The following is an 18237-nucleotide window of genomic DNA, read 5'->3' as shown; positions in this document are numbered from 1 at the left end:
ACCAGTGAAATATAACCTTACTTCACATTAGCAGAGATCAGGGGGTTCTGTTCATAAAAGTGCTGCATTAAAACATATAGATATACAATATTAGGTTCTAAATGTTATCTATGATTGAATCAGTTGTTAATAACATTGTTAAGCTAGGAAAATGTCATTAAGTACTCAAACATTTGTCTGATGTATAAAATCATTCATGGTCTGTCATCCCCACCTCTCAGTCAGTTTGTAAACGTCAGGAACACCACACACAGAGCAAAACGAGGGGCAGCCCGAGGAGACTGTATAGTCCCACTCCAGAAAAGTACCTTTGGTCAGGGTGCCTGTTTAGTTACAGCTGCACAGGAGTGGAATTCTGTCCGTGGCAGCATCAGAGATATAACCTCCTTTAATATATTCAAAAAACATTTAAAAATCTGGTTTATAAAGAATCAGACGTGTCATCATTCCTATTAGAATGAACCTAGCATGTTTCCATTTGTGCCTACCATCTTAATGATTTGTTGTCTAAATGTGTTTCAACTATGTTTTATCTCTATTACTAAATGTTGGTGTTTTAGTTTAATTTGTAAATATTATTTTTTTTATTAACATCCACATAACCTTGTCTATTTTATTACTTGTTAACTTTGATTGATTGTATAATTCTTGTACTGTTTTTTTTTAGGTTGCTCAGGGACAACAGATGAAAAATAGCCTTCTGGCTGATTCTGGTGCATTTGCAGAAATGCTAATTAATGTACACTGTCCCTGCCAAACAAACAAACAAACAAACAAACAAACAAACAAACAAATAAATAAATAAATAGTGTTAGAATCTCAATGTAGCAATAATTTCCACTACAGTAGTTTGTTTAATGTTTTTTGTTGTTGTTGTTGTTGTTGTTGTTGTTTTCATTCAAGTTAGTTGCTCTAATTTTAAAATAGCAAATGTGTTTCGAATGCATTTTTGTTTGCACTGTTGCCTGTTTGCACAAAAACATTGAATTTTTTCCCATTTTAAGTTTTTTAGACACCACACACATTATGTAAATGGAAAATATACTTTCATGTAACTAACCATGATTACTCATCTATTTTTTTGCAATTGTTTGATGCGATTGGTTGATAATATTTTGATGCCTATTTGTTATTGTTATTTAAAGAATTTAGTACTGTAATCTCAAGGTAGTGTAGTTTTGCACAGAAAGCCCAGACCGCCTAATTTGGTGATCTCGGCATTTTTAAAAGTCAGAAAGAACATTTAATCTGCTGTTTCTTTAGGGTGTTATTAGGTCAGTGCCGTCATCCTTATTTGTTCTCACCTTTATTGACCCTGAACATATGCTGTTCTCAAAACCTCCTGAAAGCAGATGCTGTGTGAAAAACCTTCTCTACACACACAGTCAATACAGCCATCTGGTGGCTTCTCCGAGATTTAATCTGAGAAACAACAAAGACATTTGAAAAACATAATTAAAATGTTCTAGTGCCTAAAAAAATACAAAGACATAAATTCTTGAATAGTATGAGAACACAAATGTAAAATAAATTATGCTGAAAAGGCTTTTGTTATATTCACTTATTTTTGTAGTGATATTATAACTGTGTGTATGCATGTAGTAATGTATGTAATGTACATTATATATAAACTCCAAAGTTTAACAATTGGAAATAAATGAATATTTAACTTTTATTTGCATCGGTTTATTCTGCTGTGGTGAAACCTGATAAATCAGGGACTGAGCTGAAGGAAATTATAAATTATGAGTGAGTGAGAGATTTTGTTAGCATTAAAATAAATTCAGAAGTGACTAAAGACTTTGTGCGTTGTTACAAAAGCTCTATTTAAAGCTCATTTGATTTTTTAAAAATAGATTCATTTTAATTCAAAATCAACAAAATGTCCCACAGTCAACTAAAAATATAATGTTTTTAAATGTTTAATAACAACCTTTTCCTTTTCATTCATTGTTCCTTGCTGGTGGAATGTGAGAATCTTTCCAATCCCACATAGACTGCTGATTCACCAGTATAATTCAAACAACAACTAAAAACCCAATCTCTTACACAATCACCTGAACCCATGTGAACTAAACCAGGCCCCCTTTTCCCCCAATCACCCCCACACCTCCTAATTCTAAGTGTGCATCACACAAGTGAGTGGGCTTGACAAACCACTTGTAGAGAACACATTCTTCCATCTCTCTGACTGACACTTTACGTGACAACAGACACTTTCTTACAATCAAAAACCAAACAAACAAAAAATACATCGTGGATTTGATGAAGTGTGATGTACACAGGTGAGTGCGCTTGACAAACCACCTGTAGAAATACTCTTCTCTCTCTCTAAAAAATGTTAATATTAATCATAAGACATTTGATCGATATTTTGTAAAAAAGAAAAAGCTCCACATGACCATATGTTTCATATTAAATAGTCAATATGTGACCATGGACCACAAAACTATTGAAACTAAAGGCCCTATCATACACCTGGCACAATAAGGTGCAAGACATGTTTGGCGCAACGTTTTGCTATTTTCAGACCAACAAAACAGTAATTTTCCCATTCTGCGCCACGTTGTTTAAATACCAAATTCATTTGTGCCCCTTTGTGGACTCATGGGTGTTCCAGTCTAGAATGGAAATGTGTTAAGGCGCATTGTTGGCACATTGCTATTTTGTGGAACTTAAATAGACTGTGCAAAAGACCAGCTGAAAGCAAAGCACGTTAGTTGCGTGCCTTAGATGCGTACACATTGTTTAATACACACAGGATATACTCAAATATCTTTATGTATATAAAAAAAGAAAGAATTAAAACGTTACAAAACTATTTTGACAAAACTATACATGACTATTTTCTGCATAAATATAAAAACAACTACCCCCATGCCTTCTTCATCTCGGGAGGCTTTTTTCAGTTTATTCAGGACAACTTGCTTTTTTATAATGTTATTATTATCATTAGTATTATTTATTGGATGCATATTTAGATTTGTTTTAATAAAAATTGGACCACATGCGGCATATGTTTGGATATAACTGCCTTTTGACCACACTTCGTTATTATTGTTCAATTATACATTTGCTGAAAATTAGAACGCAATTTAGAAATAGTTTGGAAACATATCTTTGTGCTTAACAAACAAAATTAGGCTAATGGATGTCTTCAGTGGGGAAATAGAAAGAGGCCGGTGCTCCCGTGTCAACAAGCTTGTCCCCCCCCTCTAGCCCTCCTACGCGTATTTTTGTGTCAAAACGCCACGGAGAAGCGAGATCAGCCATCGGTGGCGCGCGCTCTTAATGGCGCGCGCAGCATGGCGCGCACTCGCTCTCTCTGCTTTTGTGCGCTTCCTCTCGCTCTCTCTGTCAGTGTGTGTGACGGTGCTGTGCACTTCAGTTCCCCGCATTCGTCAGAAGTTAACCCCCAAATTGACACGGGTAATAAAAATACTCAACTTCAGTCATGTTCATGTTGTGAAACACTATCAAAATGTCCACTGTAGATTATATTGGATTTCTGTTTTCAATAGCGATTTCAAAACTTTTAATAGAGGAAGTGCTCGGCTATGCAGAGGTATTAATAATCAGAGATTGAGTGGACATAGTTTACATAGTTTACACTTATAGGAAATACTGAAAAAATCTCCTTGGTTTAATTTAGATCAGCTCTGAAACACAATTTTAAACTAATGGGAGGGCAAAAAAATAGACTTCAACTGCATCTGTTAAAATTTACAGGTGTAAAAATGTGCCTTGATGTACTTGAATGTTAGAAATGTGTAATCCTACAATACAAAGTTACTTGTCAAATAAATGAACATGGAAGATTATTTCGAGTTTAAGTTATTTAATTAGCTTATTTATGAAGACAGGGCAGCACAGTGGCGCAGTGGGTAGCACAATCGCCTCAAAGAAAGAAGGTCTCTGGTTCAAGCCCTGGCTGGGTCCGTTGGCATTTCTGTGTGGAGTTTGCATGTTCTCCCTGTGTTGGCGTGGGTTTCCTCAGGGTGCTCCATTGTCCGTGGTGTATGAGTGTATCCTAGAGATAGGTTGCAGCTGGAAGGGCATCCGCTGCGTGAAATATATGCTGGATAAGTTAGTGATTCATTCCGCTGTGTTGAACCCAGATAAATAAAGGGACTAAGCCGAAAAGAAAATTATTGAATGAATGTTTATGAAGACTGCAGAGTGATGCATAAAAAATGACTTTGAATAATTGTTTAAATAGTTTGTGATGTTAAAGTAGCCTATGTTAAAGTGTGCCCCCTAAAAGTACAAGTGGCCCCTGCCCAGTCCCCCCAGTTACTCTGGTCTAGAACCGCCACTTCTCTTAAAGGAAATGTGTTTATACACTACACTTACACACATGTCTGTCCAAACAGCTTGAAAAGTAGATTTTCACCATAGTTGCCCTTTAATGTTTTTGTGCCATGCCCTTTAGACTGCACCTAAATTGTTAAAATAGAGCCCTAACACTCATATATCACCTGAAGACTGAATTAAAAACCTTACAACTTTTTTTTCCTGTTTTTTGGGATATGATGTGTGACAAGATTTGAAAATCGGAATAATTTGATCAAAACCATATATGGAGAGCAGAGATATTAATGTGTAAAGAGAATATGACAAAAGGAGATTAGTAAATTTAGTCAAACTTTAAGTCAAGTTTAATTGTCATTTAAATGCATTTACATTATCTGGACTATCAATACACTCTAAATTGTGTTTGGGATGCATAAAGTATGGCTAATATGTCCTTTTTTTTTCAGGCCCAATACATATGTCCCAGATTACGAAGTGACCTGTCCCAGATGATCAAATTCAGGGCAAATTTTTTGACACAAAAACACTAATCAGTGTGGCATGGCTCCTCTTAGTATAATATCTATATTATTTTTTTCATATAAAACTTGAGGTAGTTTGTCAGGTGCAGAAAAGTCTAATATGTTGTTCTAATTTGTTAAATAGACATTGAAATAGATATCTGAAGTCAAATTTGCAAAAAAATGGCACGGGATACCCAAATTCAACCCCAATATGATGCACCTTTGTAGTCCAGGGTCACGTTCTATATATGTATGACCAAAATGCATCTCAACAATTCAGACAAATACAGTATATTGAATAAATAGTATACAATCCATCAAATTTTTTTTTTTCAAAACCAAAGACCAAAAAAGTCACAGTTTAGTGGGCAGATCTAAGTTTGAGTCCTGACATACTTTATTAATACACGGCGGATGTAAAAGTGTGCCGTCTCCCCGCAGTGAAGCTGGAAGGTGCAGACATCAACCCGTATTTCCATAACTAGACGCCTCTATGATGTTGCATGGCTGTAGCAATTTACCATAAACACCCCACACAGATGCTAAAGGTGTCGTCTGTGCAGGCGTATAAATAAGGCATAAGCTTTTGTGATTGGAATGAATATATACATGCGGGTCTGAGGAGCTCTGTGAGAAGTGCTGACAAGGCTGTGAGGCCAAACGGCCGGCGAGAGCTCCACAATGCAGATGGTCAGAGGAGGAGTATTGCTTCGGTTAAGCTTTGATTTATGGCCCCGGAGAGGAGACTGTGCATATTTATGTCTGTGTTTGTGTGTGCGTGTGTGCGAGCTTTTTTTGTGTGACTTTTATGGATTTTGAGTTGATTTCCATGGTGTTGAGTTGATGAGGATTGTTTTTTTCTCCGAGCTTCCCTAGGATATATACATAGCTGTACATGAAAATTCATAGTTTCTCTGGATTTACAACTTGTAGTTTTGTGTTTGAGTAAAACCGTTTTTGTTCTGGAAAACAGAATGGAAAAAAAAGTAATTTTGGAGTATAAAATGAAAATGGGTCAGAATAAAAATGGCGTTTTCATTATTTTAAACAAATACAATAATTTACATAATTTATCTGACTATATTAAGGAAAGAATTGCTAATGTTAGTTAATTATAGCCATTTTGTATCTTTAAGATAAAACCTTCTATTGTTTTTTGAAAGACAAAGGCCTAATCCCAATTCTACCCCATAGCCCTTCCCCTTACCCCTTAGCCCTTCTACTCATTTTGCTTATTCACGTGAAGGGGGTAAGGGTGTCCCAATTCACTTTAGCTTCAAGATGTAGGGCTAAGGGGAAGGGCTAGATACCCTTTCAGACTAATACAAACACACTTGAAACCAAGGGGTAAGAAAATTCCCCATATTACACCAGCCAAAACGGCAGCATAGCTGCACCCAAAAGTCAATAGATCCACAAATTAGTGGTTTTTATCAAACAAGAACATGTTTTAATATATTCATAACCGCATTCCTGTTTTACCGTCATGCTTTTAAAATAATAATGCTAAAATTATGCTAAATAATAAAATAATAAAATAATAATGCTAAAAATTAAATTTCTTTGTAATCCCTATTAACTCATGTAAACTTGTCCCACAACATTCTGTCACTCGATGACACTCATATGTCAGAAAGGTCTAGTGGCTGATAATGAGCTGATAATGGCTGATAAAATGCTTTTTACAGTGTCTGCTTTTATGTTAATGCTGTTTTTTGTGTGTTTACATATGAATATGGCCACTGTGTAAATGCACAGTGCAGTACCGATCTTATTGACACATTAGATCGTTTCGATAACACAATACATGCTTTCTGAGATTTCTTGAAGAGAAATACTAAAAAATAACACAACTGGAATAACTTCAGCAGTCGTGATCATCTGATATGAAGCAAGAGATCGTGATGATATATGATGATGTGTGAATGTGTTGTAGTGGTGTCCCATTTCTTACGGGTAATATTTGAAGCCCTTTCCCTTCACACTCAGTTTCAAGGGCCACTGGGAAGGGGTAGGGTTACAAAAATAGAATTAGGATTGGGCCAAAATCTTTCATGAAAGATAATCTTTCATTAGCTCTAAAGGTAATGTTTGTATGGGTATTAAGAGACATTTAAAGATTTTCACTATCTCTATTTTTGACTGTCTTTATCTCCTGAATCACAGATTCAGCTTTAGTTTTCATGTAATAATTAATACAAACTTTTGTCATTTTGTGTTTACTCTACTAGGATAAATAAACCTACGCATTAAAGATCTATTTTCTGTATTATTTGCAATATTGGTTATGAAAAAAATACATTTTGTGAAAGGGCATAGCAATCTTTTCAACACTGACTGAAATAGCTGTGACTTGCTCCATGTGATATCACTTCTAGAGAGTAGAGCAGTTTTGAGGCCTGCTGAAAAGGAGATTTGCATCATGAATGTACAGTATAGTGGACAAATGTGCAGTCATGTTAATATAGACCAAAAACTACAGGAAATATTACAGGAAACAGCTTGTTGAATCTGTTCCATGAAGAGTTACAGCAGTTCTGAAGGCAAGGTTACTAGCAGGGTGTACCTAATAAAATGAAGAGGGGGCGAGGAAATCAGCGACTAACAGATGGCAGAGCTTTTCATTTTTTTTTTTCAACTGCTAACAAGCAGGCCCGGATTGGCTAATCGGGAGGACCGGGAGAATTCCCGGTGGGCCGGTCCGTTTTTTGGCCGCGAGGGCCGGTGTCCCTAGCTGCAGAATCTGTTGCTCTCAGCAGTCACACTTTTTAAATTTATTTATTTACTTGACCACAGTCTTTTTATTCATTATTTTACCGCAACTCTCCTCTTTTCATCTATTTTAATGATTATAAAATCAGTTGTGCCTCCATTCTGAACACAGCTATTGTGGTCTAGCGGTTAGCACGTTCGATTAAGACGCCGCGGACCCGGGTTCGATCCGCGTTAGAGTAACTTACTGTTTTCATTTTTATTGTTAAGACATATAATACTGTTAGGGTTGTTGAACATTTAAAGTTCTAAAGCAGCTGTTTTCTAAAAAAAAGACGTGATAGTGTAATTAAAAACTGATTTGGAAATGACCTTATTTTAATATAGTCAGTCGTGAACTGAGGTGGGCCGGTCTGAGGCTTGAAACTCCAGGACTGAAAAGGTGTCCCACTCCGGCCCTGCTAACAAGCATTGTACAGTACTGAAGAAAAAAAAATCACAGTGTGCATTACCAACATGACTCTTGACCAAACAGTTCAGCTCTCCTCCATAACTCACAGACCAGCAAAACACTTCATATACTGTAGGTCTCAAAATAAGCTTGCTTCACCAAACCACTGACAACAATTCTCATTCAGAAAACATACACTTCAGTCTGCCGCACACTGACCTAAAAACATGGAGCTTTTTTGTCGTCAGTGGTACGAAATTTTACAATTAATATACCTTTTAACTGTCATAAGAATAAAAAGATGGAGTGATTTGTTGCAAACATTGTTAAAACAGTTTTTCTTAAACGCTTCACAAATATTTCAAAACACATTCGCTAAACTGCAAGTTAGAGAGCCAAGCTTTGGATTGCACTACAAAACAAATCCTGTCATGTTCTGCAATCTACTTTAATCCACATGCTGGTGCACGTGAGAGACATTGTATTGTATGTACAGTGCACACGTAGTTTTGTTATCAAAGGATGCTGATCTCTTTGTCATTGAAATTGTACTATCAGTGTAACTGAGGCCCCGTTTACACTAGTACGTTTTAGTTTTAAAACGGCGTTTTAGAATGAAAACGATCCGCGTCCACACTCGCGTTTTACCCAGCGTTTCTGAACTGCTCTCCGTCCACACCAAAACGCTGAAAACGCACATCACGTGACCACACAGACGCTCTCGGGCAAGCGCTGCAGCCCATGTACCCAGATGAGAGCTCTGCTAGTCGGACTTCTCATCAAGCATCTCCCGCTGGATCTAATCTCACTATATTTATTAAACGGGATATTTCATTCATCTTGTTGTCTTTATCTAACGACATATTCCCTGACTTTGGTCATTGGAATCTATTACTTGTTCTCAGGTAACGTGTTTTGGCTGAGCGCAAAAATAAGTTAATGATTAATGTAACCACGTACATTCTGTATATTGACTTATCGCTTGCCTTTATTTCCTATAATGTATAAACTTATTGTATGTTATACTTTTAAAATGGCCATTATCGATTCTTAAAACTGATACTCAGCAAAAGAGAGGGCGTTTCGTATTTTCACTGAAATTGAAAGGAGGCAGTTGTTATCGGCTCCGTTTTGTTATAAATATCCAGACAGTGAAGATGACGCTCATCTTATACAGCACGGCGCCTCAACATGTCTGCTGTCTAAGTTGCTAATATTAAAATGAAAATAGGCAGTTCCTTAAATCATGTTTACATTTTATTGTTGAGAAAGTGAAACAACGAAGTCAGGGTGATGTGAATGAAGTTATAAAGTACACTGTTCCCTTTGAAGATTTACCTGTGTCCTCGGTATAGTCTGCTTTTCCATATCAAACTGAGAAGAAGAGACTGCAGCCTTGATCAAACTTGCGAAGTCTGAACTTACACGGAGAAGATTCAGGACTGAACTGTGTGTTAGGCTACTTAATATTCAGGAAAAGCCCCAATCAGAGAGGCGAACGTCTGCAGCCCCGCCTCCGTTTTCAGATGTCTCCGTTTTCCATCATCCACACTGAGACGGAGCAGCTGCGTTTCAAAATGAAAACGGCTTCTCCAGCGTTTTCGAAACGCTCCGTTTTCGGCGCTCGAGAACTCCGGCGTAGTGTGGACGGTTGGCGTAACCGTAGCAAAACTTATGCGTTTTCAAACTAAAACGCATTAGTGTAAACGGGGCCTGAAACAGTGGATATTTGGCTCTCAACGATAGCTCATGCTTTACAACACAGTTAAGAAAAGAAGTAGCTGAAAGTAGAAGCTGGTTTTCAGCTGAAATGGCAATCAACTTGGAATTACTGTCATTTTCTGGTAAGATTTTCTTTGTTTTAAAATAAATATGCCATAAAATGCATAAACTGTACCATCAGTCTGCTTTGAAATTGTTGTTAACAGTTTTGAAATGGGGTTTAGCATGTCAAAACTGTGCAGAAAATCTATAGTTTTTTTTTTTTTTCAGCTTACAGAGTATAAATAACATTAGTGTCGGGGACAAAGTATGAGAAAATGTGTTAAAGGGGTGGTCCACTACGATGTCATTTTAAACTTAAGTTCATGTGTAATGTAGCTGTGTGAACCTAACATCTCTGAATGTAAGCAATCAAAGTCCAATGCAAAGGGAGACATTAGCTTCACAGAGTTAGCATAGCAAAGCCTACAGCAAATGAAATTTGAGAATTACAGAAAAATACATCCGGGTTAGTAAGATTACAAGTGCTTCAGGTTACACAGCAAAATATGGGGACCCAAAACAACTCTATGGGTGTTAATTTCAACACTTTGAAAGTGTCTCATGGGGTCCACTCAAAGCAGAGTTAAATCAACACTTTCAAAAGGGTTGGCACATTGACACCGAAGTAAGGGTTAATTTTAACTCTGGGCAGAGTTAAAAAATGCAACTATATTTAACACCGCCTGGTGTAATATATTGTTATTTTATTCAACTCTTTTGAGTGTAAATATGGTAAAAAGGTCAAATAGACTGTAAATTACAAACGAAAAAACATTTTATTTGAAAACATTCACCACTTCAACAATTCATTCAGTTTTTAAAATGCAACAATGTCAAATATGCTTTAAATGTTTTATTAGTACAGACAGTATCAACAAAATATGTATGACCAGTGCTCAAAAAGGCTTTCAGTCCCTTGGTCCAAACTTGATGTGTTATCTGAGCAATTTGAAAGTTCAATATAGCGTCACTCATAGTTTACTTCTGAACTCATAGTTTTCTTGTGAAATTACATTTTAAACAACTTGGCGTGCAAATCTTTCACTTCGGGTGTTTCCTTGGTCCTCCATATCAAACACAGCAGTTTAGATGAAGGTATAAATGCTGTAAACTTGTGTGAAAACAAACTGGAGCTAGGAAATCTAATAAAGCATGTCCTGTGAATGAAGTGCTTCCCAGCCACAGGATGACCTTTTTATCCATGACGATGTAGCAGCTGCTGATCGCTCGTCTGGTGGTTCCTGATGCACGGATATAGGGTGATGCTCTTCTAAGAACTCTTCAAGACTCCAGCATGGCTAAGAAAAATGTTTAAAAACAAATTGCAATCAAATTCTATGATATATTTAAAAGAACATTTAAAGTAAATAAAACATTCAAGAAATCTAAACTCACTTTTTGAAAATCTTCATGATGATCCACAACTTGACTCTCCCAGCTGGTTGAGGTGACAGGATATGGAAAAGTAGAAAAAACACATACATCACTGTTGGATCTCCAAAAACAATTAGGTTAACCACTATGACTAGAACTGAAAAAAACAGGCAGCTGTCTGTCCAGAATCCTGAATTTAACACAACACTTGGAGCAAATTTTAGAGGAGCTTAAAATCTTTTATATCATTTAGTGATGCTGACTTCCCCAAAATATTGGCCACAGTGTAAAAAATATTTATAAACTTCATAAACAGTTTTCTGTAAGCGTGTGCGTGCATGTGTGCGCGCGTGCATGTTTCTTTACCAGATTTAACTTGTTAGGCCCTTTCAGGTCCAGTATTGAAGCCACCTTTACTGGAGTCTAGCAGATGTTTCAGGTCCAAATATAATCTAAAATATTAGGATAAGCAGAAGAGGAAAAGTGCAAAGTAAAGAGCAAAAGATTATTTAAGTAACAGTTCACCCACAATACAAAACTTATCACCTTCATGTCATTTGTTATTCTCTAACGCTCTAATACCCTCTCAGCTTATTGTGAAACAAATACAGAACTTTATCAAACATACCTTCATTATTATCACCACATATGACCAAGAAGGTGTGCTTGGTCATTTCACCAACTCTGGAAATACACCATCCGTCTCTAATCAGCCACCGTCACAGGGTCTTGTGTTATTGTATAGAGAACTGTGGCTGTTAAAAAAACAACAAAAAATTAGTATCTAACACATATGCATAACCTTCAGATAAAAAAGAGAGATGAACATCACAAAGTATGCCTCACACTTTTCCAGATATCTTTTGATTCAGATGTTGATTATTGATAATAAATCTACAAATCAAACCTGTATCATCATTAGGCTGCTCAAATATGAATCAGTTGATTAATTTTACAGACAGGTGGCTGTTTACAACGCACTAAATTGTCTTTAATAAAACGGAAATGTTGTGTACAGTACATGCTAAGTTTAGCCTATAGTTTTAAGCACAATATCATGCGGGAGAAAAAGCTTGACTAAGATGTTCCTGACTACATAAATAGCCTAACTTACTAACGTCAGACATCCCGAGTTGGGAAAAGTAATTTTCGGGGGATACAGAGTTGATTTGCGGGAGGTAGCGGGAGAGATGAGAACCTGAAGAGCAATGGGATGAGTTGCGCGCGACGTACCTAAAGAGCGGTGGGGGTGACTTGCGCGCGACGTACCTGAAGAACTGGGAGGGATGCGGTGGAGAGGGGTGTGCAAAGTGTTTAATGACCGGCCGGGAGACGCGCGATTTCCGGGAGATTATCATTCATTTGCGGGCATCTACTTGGGCATCTGGGAGTCTCTGTGCATTTGCGGGATAACGTTAACGTTAGTCCCGCAACTTCCGGGAGACTTCTGTAACCTTAAATGTCTGAGAAAGTGCAAACGCGGTCATTTAAAGACATTAATGTTAACATTCCGACTTTAATGGTTGTCAACGCTTAATATAATTCAAGCGTACGTTATCACGCGAGTCTATGAACTAACTGTAACTTATATGGACGGCCACGAATGAACCAGTTTAAAAGGGCCGCGGTGTTTAAAATAACCAAATTAACGTACACGAATAACAAACAATCATATGTTTTAGTCAGGAAGCCTTTTACAAGTAAGCATATGTTCATTTACTCACCAGATATGTTTTAGAAACTCTCCAGAGCGAATGGAAACCGTCCTGTGTTGCCGTTAGCATCCGGGCAGAGTAGGCTAGGCTGCTCCGGGGATTCCCTCGCTAGTTTGCTTCGAATTAAAGGAGAAGTGTCGATTTTATTTTACAAATGGGTAACAACGCACAAAATGGCATTAAGCGTAAAAGAAATGTATTGAACATGTACATTTGATGTTTTTATGCACTATGTATGCGTGAGCATATATAAAAACATTCTTGAAAAGAAGTGAATAGTAATGCAGTTAAGCTAGATACACAAACGACCATGAATGAACCGCAGAAGTTTAAAATTGTCACTCCATTGTAAAGTTATTAACTTAACAATATGTTTACAACTGTATTTCCTTAAAGAAAGTCAGTAAAATACCAACATTTAGGTAGTTTGACTCACCAGTTGCTGTTCTAAACCTCAGATGGAAAATGGCGTCTGGAAAATTCTTCAGTGACTGGGGCTGCATGAATTCCCGGATGTTGGAAATAACACCACCAAGTGTTGAAAACTTAACTCCTTTATTTCGCACTGAATAAAATCAATTCTAACTCTTATTATATTCATTTATCAAAATCTAACTCTTTAACGTCAACACTTTACTCTGAAATGCTTCAACACCGAGAATTTAACTCAGATGAATTTGCTGTGTACGCGCATACACCCTGCACATCAAAGGTGCTGTAATGCTAATGTAGCAGAGAAAGCTAAAATGCCATCCAAACGCTGCTGTTTCCACAGATCTGTTTCTGTATTTGGACTTCCAAAGGACGCAACACAAAGAGAGAAGTGCTTACAATTTAATGTTAATTATGTTCCAGAGAATTATAAAAATCTATAGCAAGCATCTGACAAAGGACAGCTTCCAGAATCATTCCCAGTTCAGTGCTGGATTAGGCTAAAAACTCCTCCAAACATAACAGACGAAGCTGTGGATTGTGAGCCACAACCTGTAAGTATTTTGATCTATTACATGCACAGTTTCTAGCGTTAATGGTATGTTGTTGCAAGGACTTAAACAGGGATGTAATCAATGGGAAATGCTGTTTGTCACAGTTAACAATTTTGCTACAAATTTATATTTATCCTTCAAACCGCTGTAAACAGCCATAATGTTTAGCAGCAATGCAGTGTCTCTCAATGCGACCGCTTTCCATGTGTTCTACATCTCAAATATGAACATGCAAAAATATATATGAACGCTTCATATTACACATGCTTATTCAGTATACATGAAAGACACTTGTCAGATTTTATTTTAGAGAGCAGGCGTGAGATGAGCTGTGTCCTCTGTGTCCTTTGTGACATTTACAGTGATTCACAAACTGATATGGCTAACAGCTACTCTGACTGACACTATTTACACAGCGCAAAAGGGCATGCGTGTAGGGGTGTGATGCTTCCTGGTGACGTGGAGGATATCTGCAATTCACAGCACAACATGTTAGCTGACCAATCAGAGCCTCTTGAGGGCAGGGATTTTTAGCGGCTGAAAAAAAAAAGTATTTCAAATGTATTTCAAAATATTACTCCATTATGTACGCTTTAGGTGACTAGACATGAATTTTGTCTGTAATATTATATAAATAGCAAATTTAACTTGCTTACCATGATTTTCCCACCAAATTTAATTGTCTTATTTACTATAAAATATGCTCATTGTGACTGCTTCAAGTAACACAGTCACTGTGATCTGTTCAACACATGAGGGCACTCAAATCAACCAACTACAACACATTGTTCATGTGTTAAATCTAGAAATATTTGATCATTTTAACTTCAGCATACTCCGAGCTGCATTCTTTCTGGTGAAACAGACTGTTCTTAAATAAAATGTTGCCATAGTAACCTAATGTTAATGCTCTAAAGCTTTTTTTTTTAAGTCAGTTCTATTAGTCATAATGAAAGCCCATTTTCACATTCATTCTGGTATATACAGTGTACTGGGCTCTATATTTTTAGCTACTTTTTTAATGATATTTCATTGTGATACAATGTCACATTGATTCTTAGCCAGTGACATCATATTTGCTGAGACTTCAAAACATGCAGATTGGAATTTGTGTGTGTGTGTGTGTGTGTTTGTGTGTGTGTGTGTGTGTGTGTGTGTGTGTGTGTGTGTGCGTGTGTGTGGGTGTGTGTGTGCGTGTGTGTGTGTGTTGCTTCTTGAAAGATGGGATGATTTTCACAGGTTGGCAGTTCATTCCACCAGAGAGGGTGAATGTTTTGGAGAAGGACTTTTTGTCTCATTGTGAAGGAACAACAAGGTGCTGTTAATTCATTGACCTGAGCTGGCAGAAGATAGCATACATTTATAGTAGTGAATTAAGGAGGTGGGGAGGGGGGAAAAGCTGTTCCAGTGGCAAGTAGATTTACAAAATAATGGTGACTTGAAATGGAAGTGGCAATTTTCCAACCCGGGCTCATTGTGGAAACGTAGCCCTGCGGACGTTTCTGCGGACCGCGATTTACGTCCCGGGAGGTACGTATTCGAGCGTTTTTTGTTTTCGCGGATCCGCGAGAGGCCGCTGTGCTTGCTTTTTCGCGTCTCGGGCGCCTCTCTCGCGCGAAAAGCAAGAGCAAAAAAAAGCAAAAGCCCTCGTCTTCGATTTCGACCGCGTTTTCGGATCCCACCGCGTTCTCGCCCTTATTTTTCGGATTCCGTTTTTCGTCTTACCTGATTTCCGAAACCTGCTGTTCCCCGGACTCGATCCCGGTCGTCGTCCACCGCGGCCGGCTCCTCCTCCGGGGCCTCCGCTCCGCCGACGCAACGCTGTGAGCTAAGCGGACAAACTGATTGCATCGGGAAAGCCCTCCACTCGGAGGCGAGCCGTCGGCTGGCGAGCGCGAAGAGGAGGGGCGGAGCGGCGCCACACCGTCCCGCAGCGTTCGCTCGAAAAAAACCAAACGCGGCCTTTACGTACCTCCGGCCACGTAAATCGTGGTCTCCAGAAACGTCCGCGGGGCTACGTTTCCAGAATGACCTTGGGTTGCAATTTTCTTTTCTTCTCTATAGTGTCCCATGTCCAACGGCTTCTTGAATATAAAAATAGGACTAAACTTAATTTTGTTTATTAGGGATTGATTGAATTGTTGGCAATAGTGAGTTACTATTGGAAGATATAATTACCCATTACCCCACTGCTTCCCTTAGATTTAGTGGCTAATTCATATGAATTCGTACAATCTAATTCATACTATTTAGTACGATTTGCTCATCACTAAATGCTGGTTGTGGTTAGGGGTGGGGTTACGTGCCACGCCTCCTTTTTAAAATCGTACATTTTCCTACAACTGAACTGAAAATACTTACGTTTCCTCGTGAGATTAGGATGTGGTGGGGGGGGGGGTCAAACAGCAGTGGGTGGCGGTTGCCTGATAATTTCTAAAAATCAAATACATTTTAATAAACTATTAGTAATATCATACTTTATCCATATCCTACAAAAATATATAAAAATAATTAGTCTTTCAATTTAATGACTGAAATAACATCAATAACATTATTTGCAGCAGATTAACATTTTTTAAGCACTATGATAAGCTTGCTGAAAGCTTTTCGGCACTTACATACATATTATACATTTATAAGAATTTAGAAAATTTTAACACATTATAAATAAATACAGAACACAACTGTGGAGGAGGATCTCCGAGTGGCGGTCTATAAAATATAATCAATAATGTACTTGTTGTGTTTCAAACAATTCCTTCTTAATAGTTTTTATGTTGAAATAAAAAAAAAATCATAAATTACTATTAAAAAAGTTTTTTTCAATATACTTGTGTTTATTTAAGCATATTGGTGTGTATATCTAACATTAGTATATTTATAACCACCTCTGAGGATAATGGGGCTCCTGACAATGTCTAAGGATCTAAGGATAATTCCTGACAATGTTATTTAATTCCTTAGCCTACTCAAACCCAAGAGTCTTTAAATTTTTAGGATTTTCCATTGAACACAAAGCAAGGTGTTCTGAAGAATAAAAAACAGAGAGAAAACAGCCATTGTATCCATAGTAAGAACAAAACGTAACATCACAATACATTACATTGATAATGATGTATTAATATGTAAACTAAACATTACTTTATTATGAACTAATGATGAATGCGCTAACATGAACTAACTTTAACAACACGAGTCACATGAGCATGTGTGAAATACAGCTACCTTAATTACATGCTTGTACACGATTGTTTGTTAATTAATGTATTAATTACTACATTGGTTTATGCTTAATTGAACCTTCATGAACTCATGATATGTTCATGTTTAATTATATCGTCACTTTACTTGGAGGGGCACATCCTCATTAACACATTCTTAACTACTCATGAACTCCTTATGCATGTCCTTACACTAAATAGCATTAGAAAATAGATGTCAACATCAGCAAGAACAGTTTAAACACAGTTAAACACTCAAGAGTTCATGAGTAGTAAAGGATGAGTTAATGATGATGTGCCCCTCCAAGTAAAGTCATGACATAAGTATACATTAACAGCTTATGAGTTCATGTTGGTTAGCTTAAATTTAAATGTTAATTAATACATGTATTAACAACATAAACTTATGAGTAATTAGGGTAGCTGTTATTCACACATGAACTCCTGTGACATGTTGTAGTTAAAGTTAGTTCATGATTAGAACACGCCTTGACTCGTCATTAATTTATAATAGAGTGCAGTTTAGTTTACATATTACAACATCATTATTCATGTACTATTGATGTAAAGTGTTACCGAACAAAAATACTACAGAAGTAATTTTTTTCAACACACACACACACACACACACACACACACACACACACACACACACACGCACACAGAGAGTGATTGATTTGTGAAACTTGCTTCGTTATTTTGTTTTTGCAGTTATCAGTACAGAAGTCCATCATAAATGTTTTCATATTTAATGGAAGTTCGCAAAACTAAAGATGTTAATTTTCAGCCTGTGTATTCTAGCATTGCAGAACTCCTCCTGATAAATGATGTCTCTGTCTTTAATGGACTTCCTTTGTGTGCCAACAGGTCTGTTTTCCTGTCATGCATTTGCCGTTTTGTTTGTTGTTCCTTTAAAGTACACCACCTCTGCTTTCCCAAGCAATACCTCAAACAAGTCAAGCTCGATATTCAAAGAGCCAAAGTGGATTCTGCTGTTTCACTTTCTGCCAATCCATGATTGACTATTCTTGGTAATTGATTGTAGACTACTCTGTATCCTCTAATCTGGGCTGCTTATTCAGCATGTGGTGAAAAATAAATCTGCCAATAAACCCTAACAGTACAGTACCATGAAAACTGGCAACCTGAAATGTGTTGCTAGCATGAGATTAATAAGATATATGCACAACATGATCT

The 18237-nt window shown here is 37.3% G+C and overlaps 1 long non-coding RNA gene across 1 annotated transcript; it reads right to left on the bottom strand.

The window, feature by feature from the left end:
• Positions 1–10501: 10501 nt before the first annotated feature.
• LOC147839793 (uncharacterized) lies at positions 10502–13326 on the bottom strand. Its single transcript, XR_015515165.1, has 6 exons — positions 13270–13326; positions 12843–12949; positions 11747–11873; positions 11485–11570; positions 11140–11182; positions 10502–11042 (listed from the first exon to the last, which is right to left on the bottom strand). It is a non-coding gene; the product is annotated as an uncharacterized LOC147839793 (long non-coding RNA).
• Positions 13327–18237: the final 4911 nt, after the last annotated feature.

The sequence above is a fragment of the Danio rerio genome, chromosome 18 (assembly GCF_052040795.2).
Source record: "Danio rerio strain M-AB ecotype USA chromosome 18, GRCz13ab, whole genome shotgun sequence".
NCBI lineage: Eukaryota > Metazoa > Chordata > Actinopteri > Cypriniformes > Danionidae > Danio > Danio rerio.
This window is presented reverse-complemented; position numbering and strand designations above follow the sequence as displayed.